This window comes from Ochotona princeps, chromosome X (genome assembly GCF_030435755.1).
Source record: "Ochotona princeps isolate mOchPri1 chromosome X, mOchPri1.hap1, whole genome shotgun sequence".
NCBI classification, from domain to species: Eukaryota; Metazoa; Chordata; class Mammalia; order Lagomorpha; family Ochotonidae; genus Ochotona; species Ochotona princeps.
This window is the reverse complement of record NC_080865.1, coordinates 64,464,948-64,479,219: the sequence shown is the minus strand read 5'-3', so window position 1 is coordinate 64,479,219 and position 14,272 is coordinate 64,464,948.

Genomic DNA, 14,272 nt, shown 5'->3' with positions numbered 1-14,272 from the left:
TTATTTTTGGTATTAGGATAGTCATAGCCTCATTAAATGCAATGGCATGTGCTATTTCCTCCCTGTTTTCCAAAATAGTGTATAAAATTTGAGCAACACTTCATTTGAAACAGTATTTTAAAATTTCCAGATATTTGTAAATTTTGTTGTTATTCTTCTAGTCTTGATTTTACTGTGGTCACAGAACACATCATAGGATATCAATTACTTTAAAATTTCTTATTTTTTATTCCTAATGTAGGTTATCATGCTACATGTTTTCTGGAAATTTGAAACGATACATTATATTGTTATTAGATAAGCCATTCTATATTTCCTGTTTGTTTTCTGTGTTGTTTGGATGTATCTATAATTTGTTTTGTCTCTTGTTGTTCTAGAAATTGTTGAGTGTTCTTAGTTTTACTTCTGGATCTATTTATCATTCTGTTCTACCAATCTGCTTCAAGAGTGCTTTCATGTTGTTCAGTGTGCAAGCAAACAGGTTGGTTATCTCTTCACAGTGAATTTATCATTTATCCTTATGTGGATGACCTGATTTTTCTTAATAATATTCTTTGGTTTCACTGCTCAGTTTCAGTTTTTTAAAGCAGCACGACATTGTCTAAGGCATACACCTATGAAGTATTTTACTAATATTTGAATCAAGCTATATATTTTAATCCATCTAATTTAAGTACGCAAATATATATGTATGTGACACTATTTCTGAAGTGAGGTTCTTATACAAAATTGTTTTGTTGTTTTCTCTCTGTTGATCATATTAGGTAAAATCAACTAATTTGTTTTCTAGTTCACGTGTTCTAAATTCTGCTACCTCCACCCTACCGATATGAACATCCATTGAGTTTTTCTTGGTGTTATTGTTCTAGTTTTTGTATTTTCAGTTGCATAATTTTCTTTTTCTTCCTTTTCCTAATTTCTATTTCCATGTTATGATTCTCAGCTTTTATAGATAGTTCTTAATTATTCATTATAGCAATATTAGGATGGTTGCATAAAAACCTATGCACTTTAATTCCAGTATCTGATTGATCTGGCATTCACATTCCAGTTTGCAGTTAGTATAATGATGAAAGGTAGGAAAAAAATAATGAGGAAATTCTTATAATTCTTGCCAAACTGGGCTATAATATGCAGAACAGTGTTTGTATGCAAGCATCTTCACTTTTTCCTTCCAAATAGTAGCAGTAGACATTGCTAAACTCTTGAATCAGTTCATCTTTTTTATTGAAAACAATTTTGACAGGATGTTAACATGACAAAAGTTGAATAGGACTAATAGAGTGGGGGAGCAGTGAATGGCATCAGATGGGAGAAATTGTCCAAAGTATTTTTTAATTTCATGTGATAAAGTTTGTGCACCTGAGTTTATATTTTATAATCTTGAATGGTTCTTATTTTTCCTTCTGAACAGTCATTAATCTGTTCATCACCCAGATTATGATTGGTGAAAGGAAAACAAATTGAATATCCTCACAGGCACCAGTTAAGGGCACATTTGCAAAATATGGTGTTTTGATATCTACATTTTGTGTGAATTGTGTCAATATTTTCTGCATTGTACAAATTCTGTTAGATGGCTTATATCATACTTAAAATGGTATAAAAAAAACAAAGATTCAGCTTATTTTAAATTATTTTGGTTGTTTTATTTACTTAGTTGCCAATCAGTTGGTTTCTGCAATATAGTCTCCCATGTAAGACATGATTTTGTTCTTTACTGTTATTGTCAAATATGCTGGAAAATGCCATTTTTAGTAAAATTATAAAATGTAGATGGCATGGATTAAAGCAGTGTGAATTTATTCTGTGCCTGGAAAGTAACTTTGATTTATTGTTCTCTCGCTCAAGTTCGAAAGCATAATTTCAAAAGTAGTAAAATCATAGGTGTAAATTCTTCATGAGAAAGATTACCATTTAAAATGAAATGTGTGGTATGATACTTAAGATACTATTTAAGATAACTGCATTCTATATTGGAGTCCCTGGATTTGAGACTTGGTTCTGCTCCCAATTTCAGCTGCCTGCAAATTCACACCCTGGGTGGTATGGTTAAAGTGTTTGGCTACTGACCACCCACATGGGAGACCTAGATTGAATGCTACCTATTGTGTCCGGCATGACCCTAGTCCAGTTGCCGCAAGTGTTTGGGGAGTGAACCTGAGAATGGGAAATGTGTATGTTTGTGAGCACACTCCTCTCTGTCTTAACTTTCAGATAAAAAAAGAGGCAAATTAATACACCTTTAAATAAATTATAATATGCCAATTATCTTCATCATTAAAAAAAACAACATTTCCTATTATTCTAAGGACATTCTGGAATATAACTCATGGCTTGAATCTTCATACCTTAGCAAACAAGAAGAACCTCATACACTGGAAAACATATTCATTATTCAACTCAACAATAAATATGAAATATCTGTTAGATTCAACCAGCCCAGAAGATACTAAAGAACATAATTCACTCACTTATACGTTCTGCAGATTATGACTTAATTGTCTACTATGTAAAAGATTGTACACTACTTTTTACAATAACAAAGTGGTCTAAAACAAATACTCTTTATATAATGTAAAATATTAAGATAATATTTAAAACACATTTCAATTATGTAGGTATGCCAACAATATTTTAGAAGCTCCAAAAAGATTACAAATGGATAACTCTCTGTGCCACATATATAGATTTTTAACTGATTAAAAATATTTCAATAAAATGCTATTTTTTCCTTTGACAAGTATGCTTTTTTAATTTAAGGCATAAAGGCAGTTTATTCAGGCTAACTTAAAAGGCACATGTAAAGTTAAAACTTTTGGAATTCTCAGAATCTTGCACCACTATATAGGAGTTAAGCAGAGCTATTGTCCAGACATCTGGCCTGTGGTGCTTTTATTTTTTTCCACATTTTTTGTCACTCAAAAGGAATTTAGCCTTCACTTAGAGTCCACGCACAATCTATGCAAGCAGCAGCTCCTCACATTCCTTTTAGCCTAATAGTGAATAAAAGGGTAGAATAGATCTTAGAGTACAGGTTTCTACTGGTCTGGAGAAGGGCTCTGAACTTTCAAAAAGTATTCTTGAATCCTGAATAACAAATTGTCATCTTAGTAGAGATCACAGGACTTTAGTTGGAATCTCCCCTTGACCCCACAAATCTTTCTTCAGCAGTAGTGGAGCGTGTGAAGGAGTACCTAAATGAAGCCTTGAGAAGCCTAGTACTCTCATGAGAAGACACTGTTGACAGGGTTCAAAAGCAATATAGTAGCCATGAAAAATACAGATTGAATGGATACATATAATATAGTCAATGCAAAGAATTCAGTTGCTACCAAGAAAGTTTAATGCCACATTGTTGTCATAGAGAGATTTCCATGTCACATGGAAAAATATTGTACATAATATCTTATTTTCTCAAATCAAAATAAAATTTACAAGGGCGCATAGCTGTATACATTGGGTGAGTACTGAGATTAAAAAAAAGAGTAAGGAGCTATCATTAACATGGTTTATTTAAGAAGAGTTGATGGGAATGAATATTCTCTCCACATATCCCTATGTTTTTTTTTACTATAGTAAAAATGCAAGCTTTTTAAATAATAACAACTGAATATCTTTATGTCTAGAAACATGTAAGGATTACATACCGCATGCTATATAATTAATTAGTGCTAAAGATAGCCATAGCGTATGGTTTTCCCACAACAGGATTTTGTTTCACATGATTGTCAAAGTTTGAAACTGCAAACACCAATGGAGCAGCTTGACAGACACAAGACTCAAGGAAGAACTTGATTTTATTTTTTTTTTATTATTTTTTTTTCTTTAATATTCATTTATTCATTAATTACATTGCATTACATGATTGGGATCCCCCTCCCTTCACCCCAAACCCTTCCCCCATCATGAATTCCTTCACCTTGATGCATAACCACAGCTCAAGTTCCGTTGAGATTCCCTAATTAAAAGTTTACACCATACAGAGTCCAGCATCCCACTTGTCCAGTTCAAGTTCAACGGCCTCTTAGGGAGGCCCTCTCAGGTTTGTAGGCAGAGCCAGCAGAGCATCACCTCGATCAATTAGAAGCTCCAACATATCATCAGCAACAGTCCAGGTATGATGAGGCTGGTGCAGAGTCCACTGATTGACATAGTCCGTCTTAGGGTTTCCCCTTGTCCAGTTTTCCGCTGCAAGCATAAAGCTGAGGTGGTTGATTCATCTACTCCATTTTCCATCTTTTTTTGATTAATGCTTTGATTCCTCCATTTTGTTCAGGGGAATCCCCCTAAAAAAAAACTTTGAGGCATTCCCAGTCCAGGCTCCTACATGTACTACTAGTAAGCACAGTGCCCGCCACCGTCCATCACTCCGATCAGCTGATGGTTTTAACCCCTGGGTTGGCTCTCTTCTGAGCCCCGACCTCTATTGGAACCAATGAGTATCGCATCTCTCCCCGGCTCTGCCCATCACACTCTCGTCCCTCACCTAAACCAGTGGGAGGAGTGCTGGTCGGGTGTTGCATTCCCTACTAGCACAGGCCATTTCACCTTGGCATTTTGTGTTTTGTACTGTTTTTTTTTTTTTTTTTTATCGCAACCAAACCCGGCCAGGCCCCCACACAGTTTCAGCACTTGGGCTTGCCAGTGGATGACGTGAACCGACTCAGCCTGGTCTGCCACAACCCGAGCCAAGTGTATTCCAGTGGGTCACATTCCAAAGCCTCTTCTGGGTTAGACCACCTGCGCAGGATGCGCCATTACCTGATAGGATGAGGGATCAGCAGAGGGGTCACAGAAGGCATTACTATGACACTGACTGGCATTCAAGAACCATACTCGCGGCTAGAATGTGTAAGGCATACGTGGACCAATCCCCTGACACTCTGACTCCATTGGATGGTTTAGAAGGACCGGTGGAGTCTATGCAGGAGGCATGACAGTCTATAGGACGCTCTGGGCTGACCAGAGCAACCTCTGGCATAGTTAACACTGGCTGGCAACAGGCCTGGTTGGAGAGCGTGGTGGAGGCCTTGGCTGCGTGGAGCCTACCACTAAGGGGCACAGGAACTGGAGGGAGGCTGAGTTCTGGTCGGGTCACAGTTGTAATCCCTTGGCACAAATATCAATTCGGCTTTGATGCACCATGCCGGATTAGACCACAGCACAGTTTGGTGCTCCGGAGGACCAGGATAGACGTTGGACGGGCTCGGCTAGGCCTCAACCCCATCTGAGCCATGTATGAGATATGCGTGGGTATGGACGAGCCGTGGCTGGGCTGAAACTCTCAACAACAGGAACCAGAATGGATTGAAGAGCGGAGGTGGCTGAAGGACCTGCTGGAATGCGTGAAGCCCGACACCATGAAGGAGTCGGAGGGAGGAACCTGAACAGATCCTCTGACAGGACACTGACTCTACAAGAACTTGATTTTAAAAGTTGAATCACTCTACAGCCAGAAATCCTTCTTGCTTCCCTAAAGCAGTCTTTGGTCTATTTATGCTTTACACCATTTGAAAGAAGTCTATCCACATGGAAGCTTAATCTGCTTTAATAAGACTCTTAAATTGGGTATCAATTCTTCCCATAAAACACCTTCACAAAAACAGCCAGAGTAATACTATACCAAATAATTGGGCACAAAGACCAGGTCAGGTTGACACACAAAATTAACCATCACAAAATCACATTTATAACTTATCTTTGTTTTTCAAAAGAAGTAATCTAGTCATTTTTTCAGTTAATATTACTGCTTGTTAGGATTGCATATTAGGCACAATCATAATTAAATAGTACTTCCATTGGAAATTGACTATTTCTTATATAAAGATAATTAATCCCAGACTAGAGAGAAACGGTTATTGAGAAAAATAAAAATATTAGGTAATTAACTACTTTCAGTGCTAAACATATAGTAAGAAAAGGAAAAAATAATTTTTTGTTCCTAAATTCATGTTTTATTAGGAAGCCCACTGGGAATAAATTATCAGCACAATCTGAAAACAAATTGTCACAAAGTCATTTTAAAACAATATGAAGAAATATAACTAGGTTTTATTTTTCTATTTTAGTTCAAGTATTGTCTTAAAACTTTGACTGACAGTATGTAAAATACAGAGGCTTAAAGAAGACTATTGTATAAGATTTTTTTCTTTTTAATCTTAACAATTTATTTATTAATCATTTGTATAACAAAAATTCTTAAAAGTGCATTTTTTCTACAATACACTAAGAATTTCAATGTACCATATTTGGTAATATTGGTATTGAATTGGAGTGTTATATGAATTCTTAATATTCAGTTGCAGAATGAGTTGCATGTCTGTGTTTTATTAAATTACATTCTAAACACAAATTAAATCTCATTTACAGAGCAGGGATGAAACAGCTAGGTATGATTTATTTCTAGTGTCTCTATTAACAATAGGTGTCATCAGTACTACAGGCCATAGTACTTATAACTTATAATTAACCTAGTAAATTATTTAACCAGTTTTCAGTATAAAGAAGTAATTAGATTTTGTTTATGGATTTATTTTAGAAAACAAAAAAAATAGTAATTGCACATATTTATGAGTTAGTATGTGGTGTTTTCTTATATGTATACACTGCATAATGATCAATCGGAGTAAATATATTTTCCATTTCATATGTTTAGCATTTTTTTGTAATGAAAATCTCCCACAAATCCTCTTCTATAATTTCATAGAAAAACATACAGTAAATTAATAGCAGGTACCAACTTATTGAATGGTGAAATACAAAACCTTTTACTATGTTTAACTCACGAAACACAATTAGGTTTACAATTTCAGAGGTGGATAACTAGAGATTCCAAGTGAAATAACTGAATCCCAAATTACTCATGTTTGGAGATTCTGGATAAAAAGTAGTGAGTTTTGTAGTAAGTTGTCATGATGGGGAACACCAATACAAACAGATTTTGCCCAAGTACATAAGAATTTTTTATTAAGTATTTGCTTTGGCAGTCTTAACCATAGGTGGATGCACAAAATTAATAATTTATTTGAACAGTTTTAATTATGAAATCATGCTATAAAAAGACATTCAACAGGGCCCAAAGTGGTAACTTAGTGGCTAAAGTCCTTGGCTTGCATGCATCAAAATCCCTTATGGGTGCCTGTTTAAATCCCAGCTTCTCCACTGCCCTTCTAGCTCCCTACTATGGCCTGGGAAAACAGTAGACTGCCCAAAGCCTTAGCACCGCACACCTGTGTGGGAAACCCAGAAGGAGCTCCTGGCTCCTGGCTTAATTCAGATCAGCTCAGGTCCGGCTGTTCTGGCTGCTTGGGGAGTGAACTAGCAGATTTTTCTGTTAATCTTTCTCTCTGTAAAATCTGACTTCCCAATAAAAATAAATGATAAATAAATCTTAAAGAAAAAGAAAAAGAAAGATTCAACAAAGACAGAAACTGGAAGAGACAGAGAAATTTCAGAGATCTCACCCATTAAGATGTCCAAGATTACGTTTTTATAGAATTAAGAATTAAGAAAATAATAATCTAAATAGAATAATAAATGTATTATAAGATGATAAATTCTAGAAATATTACTGAACATTTTGTGCAATGTTGCAGTAAATGTGTATCAGTAAGCATGCTATGTAAGCTGCCTGTGGATTGCAAAAATGGTTTCACCATCTGAGGAGAAGTGTTAAATATAATATGCACATACCATTGAGCTTGTATTTTCACTCTTTTTTTTAAAAAAAAGATTTATTTATTTTTATTACAAAGTCAGTTATACAGAGAGGAGGAAAGATAGAGAGCAAGATCTTACGTCTGATGATTCACTCCCCAAGTGACTGCAACGGCCGGTGCTGTGCCAGTCTGGAGCCAGAAGCCAGGAACCTCTTCCGAGTCTCCCACATGGGTGCAGGGTCCCAAGGCTTTGGGCCGTCCTCGACTGCTTTCCCAGGCCACAGGCAGGGAGCTGGATGGGAAGCGGGGCTGTCGGGATTAGAACTGGCGCCCATATGGGATTTCAGCACTTTCAAGGCAAGGACTTTAGCCGCTAGGCTACAGTTCTCCGGGCCCATATTTTCATTCTTTGTTGGAACTTGATGAATGTTTTCTTACGTTGACCAGAGAACTTGCACAAAATTATGCATAGCAAAAGACTTTTTTTATGAATTCAAACACCACAAAAATACAACTAGAATATAGGGATATGAATTATGACTTATTCAAGCAGTTGGCTATTATATGTGAGTTAAAGGAGATAGGATTACATATATCATTATAAATGAATGCTTATCAGTATAGTATCAAGAAAAAAGTAAGCAAGTTTACAAGGATTGCATCTGTAGCAGTATTATATTGTCTAATCACAAACAATGAAAACTAAACATTAATTTAAAACAGTTACAGTTCAACAATAAGTTACTTCATAATACGTGATAAGTGAAAGGGTAATTGAATACTTGTGCTTGTGTTTGAATTTGTATTTGCCCTGATGGACAACTACAAAATTAACATAATTGTAATGCTTAAACTAGACCTTGATCATACAGGAATATTAAAATTTGGGAACACTTTGGCAGAAGATTAAGTCAAAGGGGGCAATTCTGATCTTTTTATGTATGTCTAAGTGCATGCTGTATAAGAAATTAAATGCAATCATTAGTTGTTAGATAAGTGAAAACTTTTTATATATACACAGCTGTTTAACTATTAGAGTATTGTTTTAAACTGAGACTTTTGTATGTCTTATGAGAGTGATGGGAGAAAAAGGACCAATGGTACTTCAGAAAGAGACAAGGGGGTGTACAATGTAATGAAATGAGTGGAACATTTGGGCAAAAAATACATATTGTTTTTAGTTTGATAGCTCTGTTGAAATAATTTTTAATGCAGAAAAAAATATATGGAAAATAAATTTATATGGTACAAAATAAATACTTAAAATATATGTCTGAAGGGATTTTATGCTAGCTTAATTGGCTAATCTACTTGAAAACACAGGTCTCCCATATTGGTGGCAGTCCGTGTCTTGGCTGCTGAACTTCTCAAAATGATGCATAGGAGTTGGCATGGTAGCTTAGCAGCCGGAATCCAATATGGGTTCCAGTTCATATCTCAGTTGCTCCACTTCCCACCCAGCTCCCTGCTTCTGGCCTGAGAAATCAGTCAAGGATGGCCCAAAGCCTTGGGACCCAGCATCCATGTAGGAGACCTGGAAGAAGTTCCTGTCTCTTGGCTTCAGACTGGCTAAGGTCTGCCTGCTGCGGCCACTTGGAGAGTGAACCAGTGGATGGAAGATCTTTCTCTCTGTCTCTCCTTCTTTCTATAAAATCTGTCCTTCCAATAAAAATAAGTAAACCTTTTAAATATAAAGTATATGGCTGAATTTCTACTTTCAAAGAGCTAGGAAAATCAGATCAAGATGATATTCAGTACAAGCACATTTAAATCAGATGGACACATGTGCTATGACTTTCACAGTTAGGCATGTTGATAATCACGAAACAGACAAAATAAGAAAAAATACAGTTACATTTTGGACTATTTAAAATTTCAAGACATGGTGCTGCAGCATATCTCCCAGTCTGACCCTTTCTTTGATATGGCCTCTGGTATGCTGATGGGTGCCGCTGTCTTGACCAGCCAGGCCTGCCACCACCACTGGTTCTCATGCTTACCAGAGGGAGCTTTAGCTTAGAAGCTATGTAATTCCACTACCAGGCCCGCCCCCAGCCTGGTTCTTGTGCTTGTCAGAGGATATTGCAACCCAACCTGACATGACTCACACCTAGTCCTAGCACTTAACACCGAGTGCTGGAGCCTGTTCGGACTGGTCACATCCATTCTTGCTCTTGTGTATACCAGCAGTTGTGGTAGTATCACAACTAATCAGATACCTAGGAATAAATGTAGCCCAAAAGACAAAAGAATTATATGCCAAAAAGCGCAGAACACTGTTGAAAGAAATCAAAGTGAATACAAACAACTGAAAAGATATTTTACATTCACATATTGGAATATTTTATACTGCTAAAATGTTGACAATATTCAAAAAATATTCAATGATATCCATACTTGAACCCCAATGGCATTTTTAACAGTGATAGAATACTCAAAATTCATATAGCATTCTAAAGAATCCTGATTAACCATAATAATCTTGAGAAAGAAGAACAAAGAATATTCATACCTCCTTACCTCAAAGTATATTACATTGCTATGATGATAGAACAGTGCATCACTGCTATAAAGACATATATGTCACAGTTGGAAAAGCTACTGCCTGGGATGCCAGCATCCCATATGAGAGTCTAGGTGCTCTACTTCTTCTTTGGTACATTAGGAAGACCAATGGAAGATAACACATGTAACTGGATCCATATCTCCATGTGGGAAATCTGGAGGAAGCTCCCGGTTTCTGGCTTCAGACAAGCTTAGTTCTAGCCATTATAGCCAATTAGGGAGTGGACTAACAGGTGGACGTCTCTTGCCCTTTTCTCTGTATTTGTTTCTTTCTCAATAAATTTTTGAAATAAATAAATAAATCTTTTTAACAGATAGATGGAACAAAGTAAATGCCCAGAAATACATGCTCTTATTCATGGTCCAATAATCTTAATCAAGAGTTCCAAGACCACAAAATGTAAAATGTACAGTTTTTTCAGTAAATGACATGATGAAAAATGGATACGTATGTGCAGAAAAATCACATGCTAACTATCTTGCACCATAAAATTAAAGCAATCCAAAATTGTTCAAATCCTTTAAGTGGAAGATCTGAAACTGTAAAACTAGAAGGAAACAGAGGGAAGGCTTCAAGATATTGGCTCAGGCAACAATTTCTTAGATGCAAAGCAACAACAAACACTGGAGAAAAAAAGCAAGCGGGATGACTATTAACCTAAACACAATCGGCACAGCAAAGAGAATAATAGAGTGAAAGTCAACTCATAGAGTGAAGGAAAACATTTTTTTAAAGATTTCATTTATTTTTATTACAAAGTCAGATATATAGAGAGGAGGAGAGATAGAAAGGAAGATTTTCCATCCAATGATTGACTCCCCAAGTGACCGCAACAGCCGGTGCTGTGCCAATCTGGAGCCAGGAGCCAGGAAATTCCTCCAGGTCTCCCATGCAGGTGCAGGATCCCAAAGCATTGTGCCATCCTCGACTGCTTTCCCAGGCCACAAGCAGGGAGCTGGATGGGAAGTGGAGCTGCTGGGATTAGAACCGGCGCCCATATGGGATCTCGGAGCGTTCAAGGCAAGGACTTTAGCCTCTAGGCCATGCCACCGGGCACAGGGAAACATTTTAAAAGTATAAATATCATAAGGAATTAATATTCAAAATATATAAAGAACATTTATATCTCAGTAACAGGCAAACAACTCAGTTGAAAAATGGACAAAGGGCTTAAATAGACATTTCTCCAATGAAGACAGAAAATGGGGAACAGACGTGTGAAAATTTTTGATGTCATTAATCATTAGGAGTATGCCAATAAAACCATGAGAAGCATCATCTCACACTTACTAGCATAGTCATTAAAATATAAAACATCCTCCTTTCAAAAGAGAAACAGGAATTGATTTTCTTCAGAATGTGTATTAATCAGAAATCCTATGCACTGTTTTAGGGACGGTAGAATCATGAAATAATTATGAAAATTCATATGATGCTTCCTCAAAAATTCTAAAAATACAATGCCATAGGATCTATCAAGGCCAATTCAGAATATTTATGTGGAAGAATTGAAGTTGGAACCCAAAAGAAATAGTTACATTCTTATTTTCATTGTGGTACTACTCACAATGGAAAATATGCAATAATAAATCAAATGACTATTGCCATTTTAAGAGATGATGAAATGTAACATTTACATAAAACAGATCAGCATGCATCCATAAAAAAAAGATAGCAGTTCTGTATTCTGCTAGATGGTGAACTTGATGGCCGTAACGTTACCTAAGTCAGTCACACAAAAATAAACATCACATGGTTCCATTACATAAGAGTTATCTAAAGTAGTAAAACTCACAGAAACCTAATGTTAGTATGGTGTTATGAAAGTGTAGCACTACTTTCCATTGGAAACAGCGTTTTAGTCTCTCAAGTTGAAGTGTTTGTAGAGGCTTGTTCTACTGCATTGTGCTTATAGTTAGCACTGCTCTGCCATACACCTTGACACATGTTAAAAGGGTAGGTTTTATGAGATTCATTTTACTACAAGAAGAAAAATAATAAAGTTTTTGCCATTTTTGCTGGCTTTGACCTTTTAGGTTTCAAATCACATTATGAATAAGAACTGTCAGACAAGCATCAAGCATGGGAAGCAATTAACATGGATTTTTCCCCATTGGAAAGGTATTCACAGTTCAAAGTATATTGAACACAGGACTCAAGAGGCTTGACAGACTGAAACAATCAAACTTAATTTTTCATATTGGCAATATTACTGCTTAAAGATCATACACCAAATGGGATGAAAAAAGAATATTTTCTGCTTTGCTGAACCATAAGGGATAGATATCAGTGGTAGTATGATATTATTCATTAACTACGGCATGGCACAATGTGGGTATTTACGGTACATATAATTTTCTTGCCTAGGGGTCTGATTAAGTTTCCCAAGCCTTCCTCTTGATCTATAGAATTTAATGCACCATGTCATCAGATCCTAGCTATGCATAAAATGGCAGCCACAGATATGTACCATGAGAATATAGATATGGGAGTAGACTATTGAATTGAATTTCATATATTTTCTAACGGGCTGTTCTAATTTGTGCATTTTGTAGAGATTTTCCTTCACTTACATGGCTATTATCATCTCTTTTCCTTTAGATCTGAGCTATTTTTAAAAAGATGTTCCCCCTTTTTCAATATAAAATTCATATAGAATAATAATTAGGATTAAGGAGAATCATGAGTTCATGTATTTTATGGTCTTTATTTTTAAGATAAAATATTCTTCTGACTGGATCTTGGCCCTGGCACAAGTTTTTAATGTTTTTATTTAAGCCTTTAGGACAAAAGGAAAAAAAAACACAATTAAGCCTACTGAAACTTTCACAAAAATTTCAAAGAGCACTAAGATGGTGCTTTTTCAATGAAATACTCACTTACTATATACCAAAGGTCACATCTCGCTTAAATTTGTCAGTTATTTAACCCAGTATGTGAGAGTTGGGTGTGCCATTTTTACAGATATGTCTATAGCCAGAACTTGAAATGCTTGATATTTTAGTTTTCACAATTTTCTGCATCTCTGCATATTACATACATATACTAATATACATACACACACAGAGGTTTGAGCATGAAGATTCTATTTACTGTAGAATTTTTGAACCATATTTGTTGCTGTCTCTTTGAACACAACTGCTTTTTTAAAACTAATCAGGTTATCATTGAAATGCACCTAGGACATTTAAATAAATTCTGCTTCTCATTGTTGAAACAAAGTGTTCACAGTAGAAAACGACTACCACCTGCAATCTGATAATTAAATCAATGCAGGTGGATTGTAGAGGGAAACTCCTCTAGGCTCAAATAATCATTTTTTATCATAGGTTTATGGTATTTATGTAAAGACATGTGGCAGATCTTCCCTACAGTCTGTGCCCACACAAAAACCCCTACGTCTACTTCAGTATTATCCTATAGCCATGGACAACAGAGAAATAAATGAATTACATCTGAAGATAAATGATTGCCTTTCATTATAGGGCATTATCAGCTCAGCTGCACAACTTTGATGCTCACTATCCATACACAGATGGTCAGGCTGGAGGAAAGAGAGCATGCAGATTTCTAGTTTTGTGCTCTCCTGGCTTCTCTGCTGCATTGGCTAGGATGCTCTAACAGCTGCAGCGCAGCCAGTGTCTAGCTGGAACTCACTAATCTTTCAAAAGATGAGATAGCTTAAACACTGAGAGCAATCTGCAGACTTCAGAAAGTGGCAGAATCCAATTGCCCTCCTATATAGAATTTACTGATTTACAAATTGTACCATTTTCTCCTTTCCCCCATCATTTGTAGAAGTCTGCCTAATAAATCTGATTTGTGTGTTAATTCAAGTGAGAAAGTTTGATTCATTTATGCTTTTTTTATTGTATCCTATATCCTGAAATCCAATATCCATAGTTTGAATATTTTGAGTCAAAAAACAATCCTGGTGCCTTCAGCCAACCTTGCAGGGAAGGATCAGAGCCAGGCACTACAGTTCAGTCAAATCATAGCGAACCCATGGAGCTTTTTGTCTGTTTCAAGAAATGAATCTTGTGGG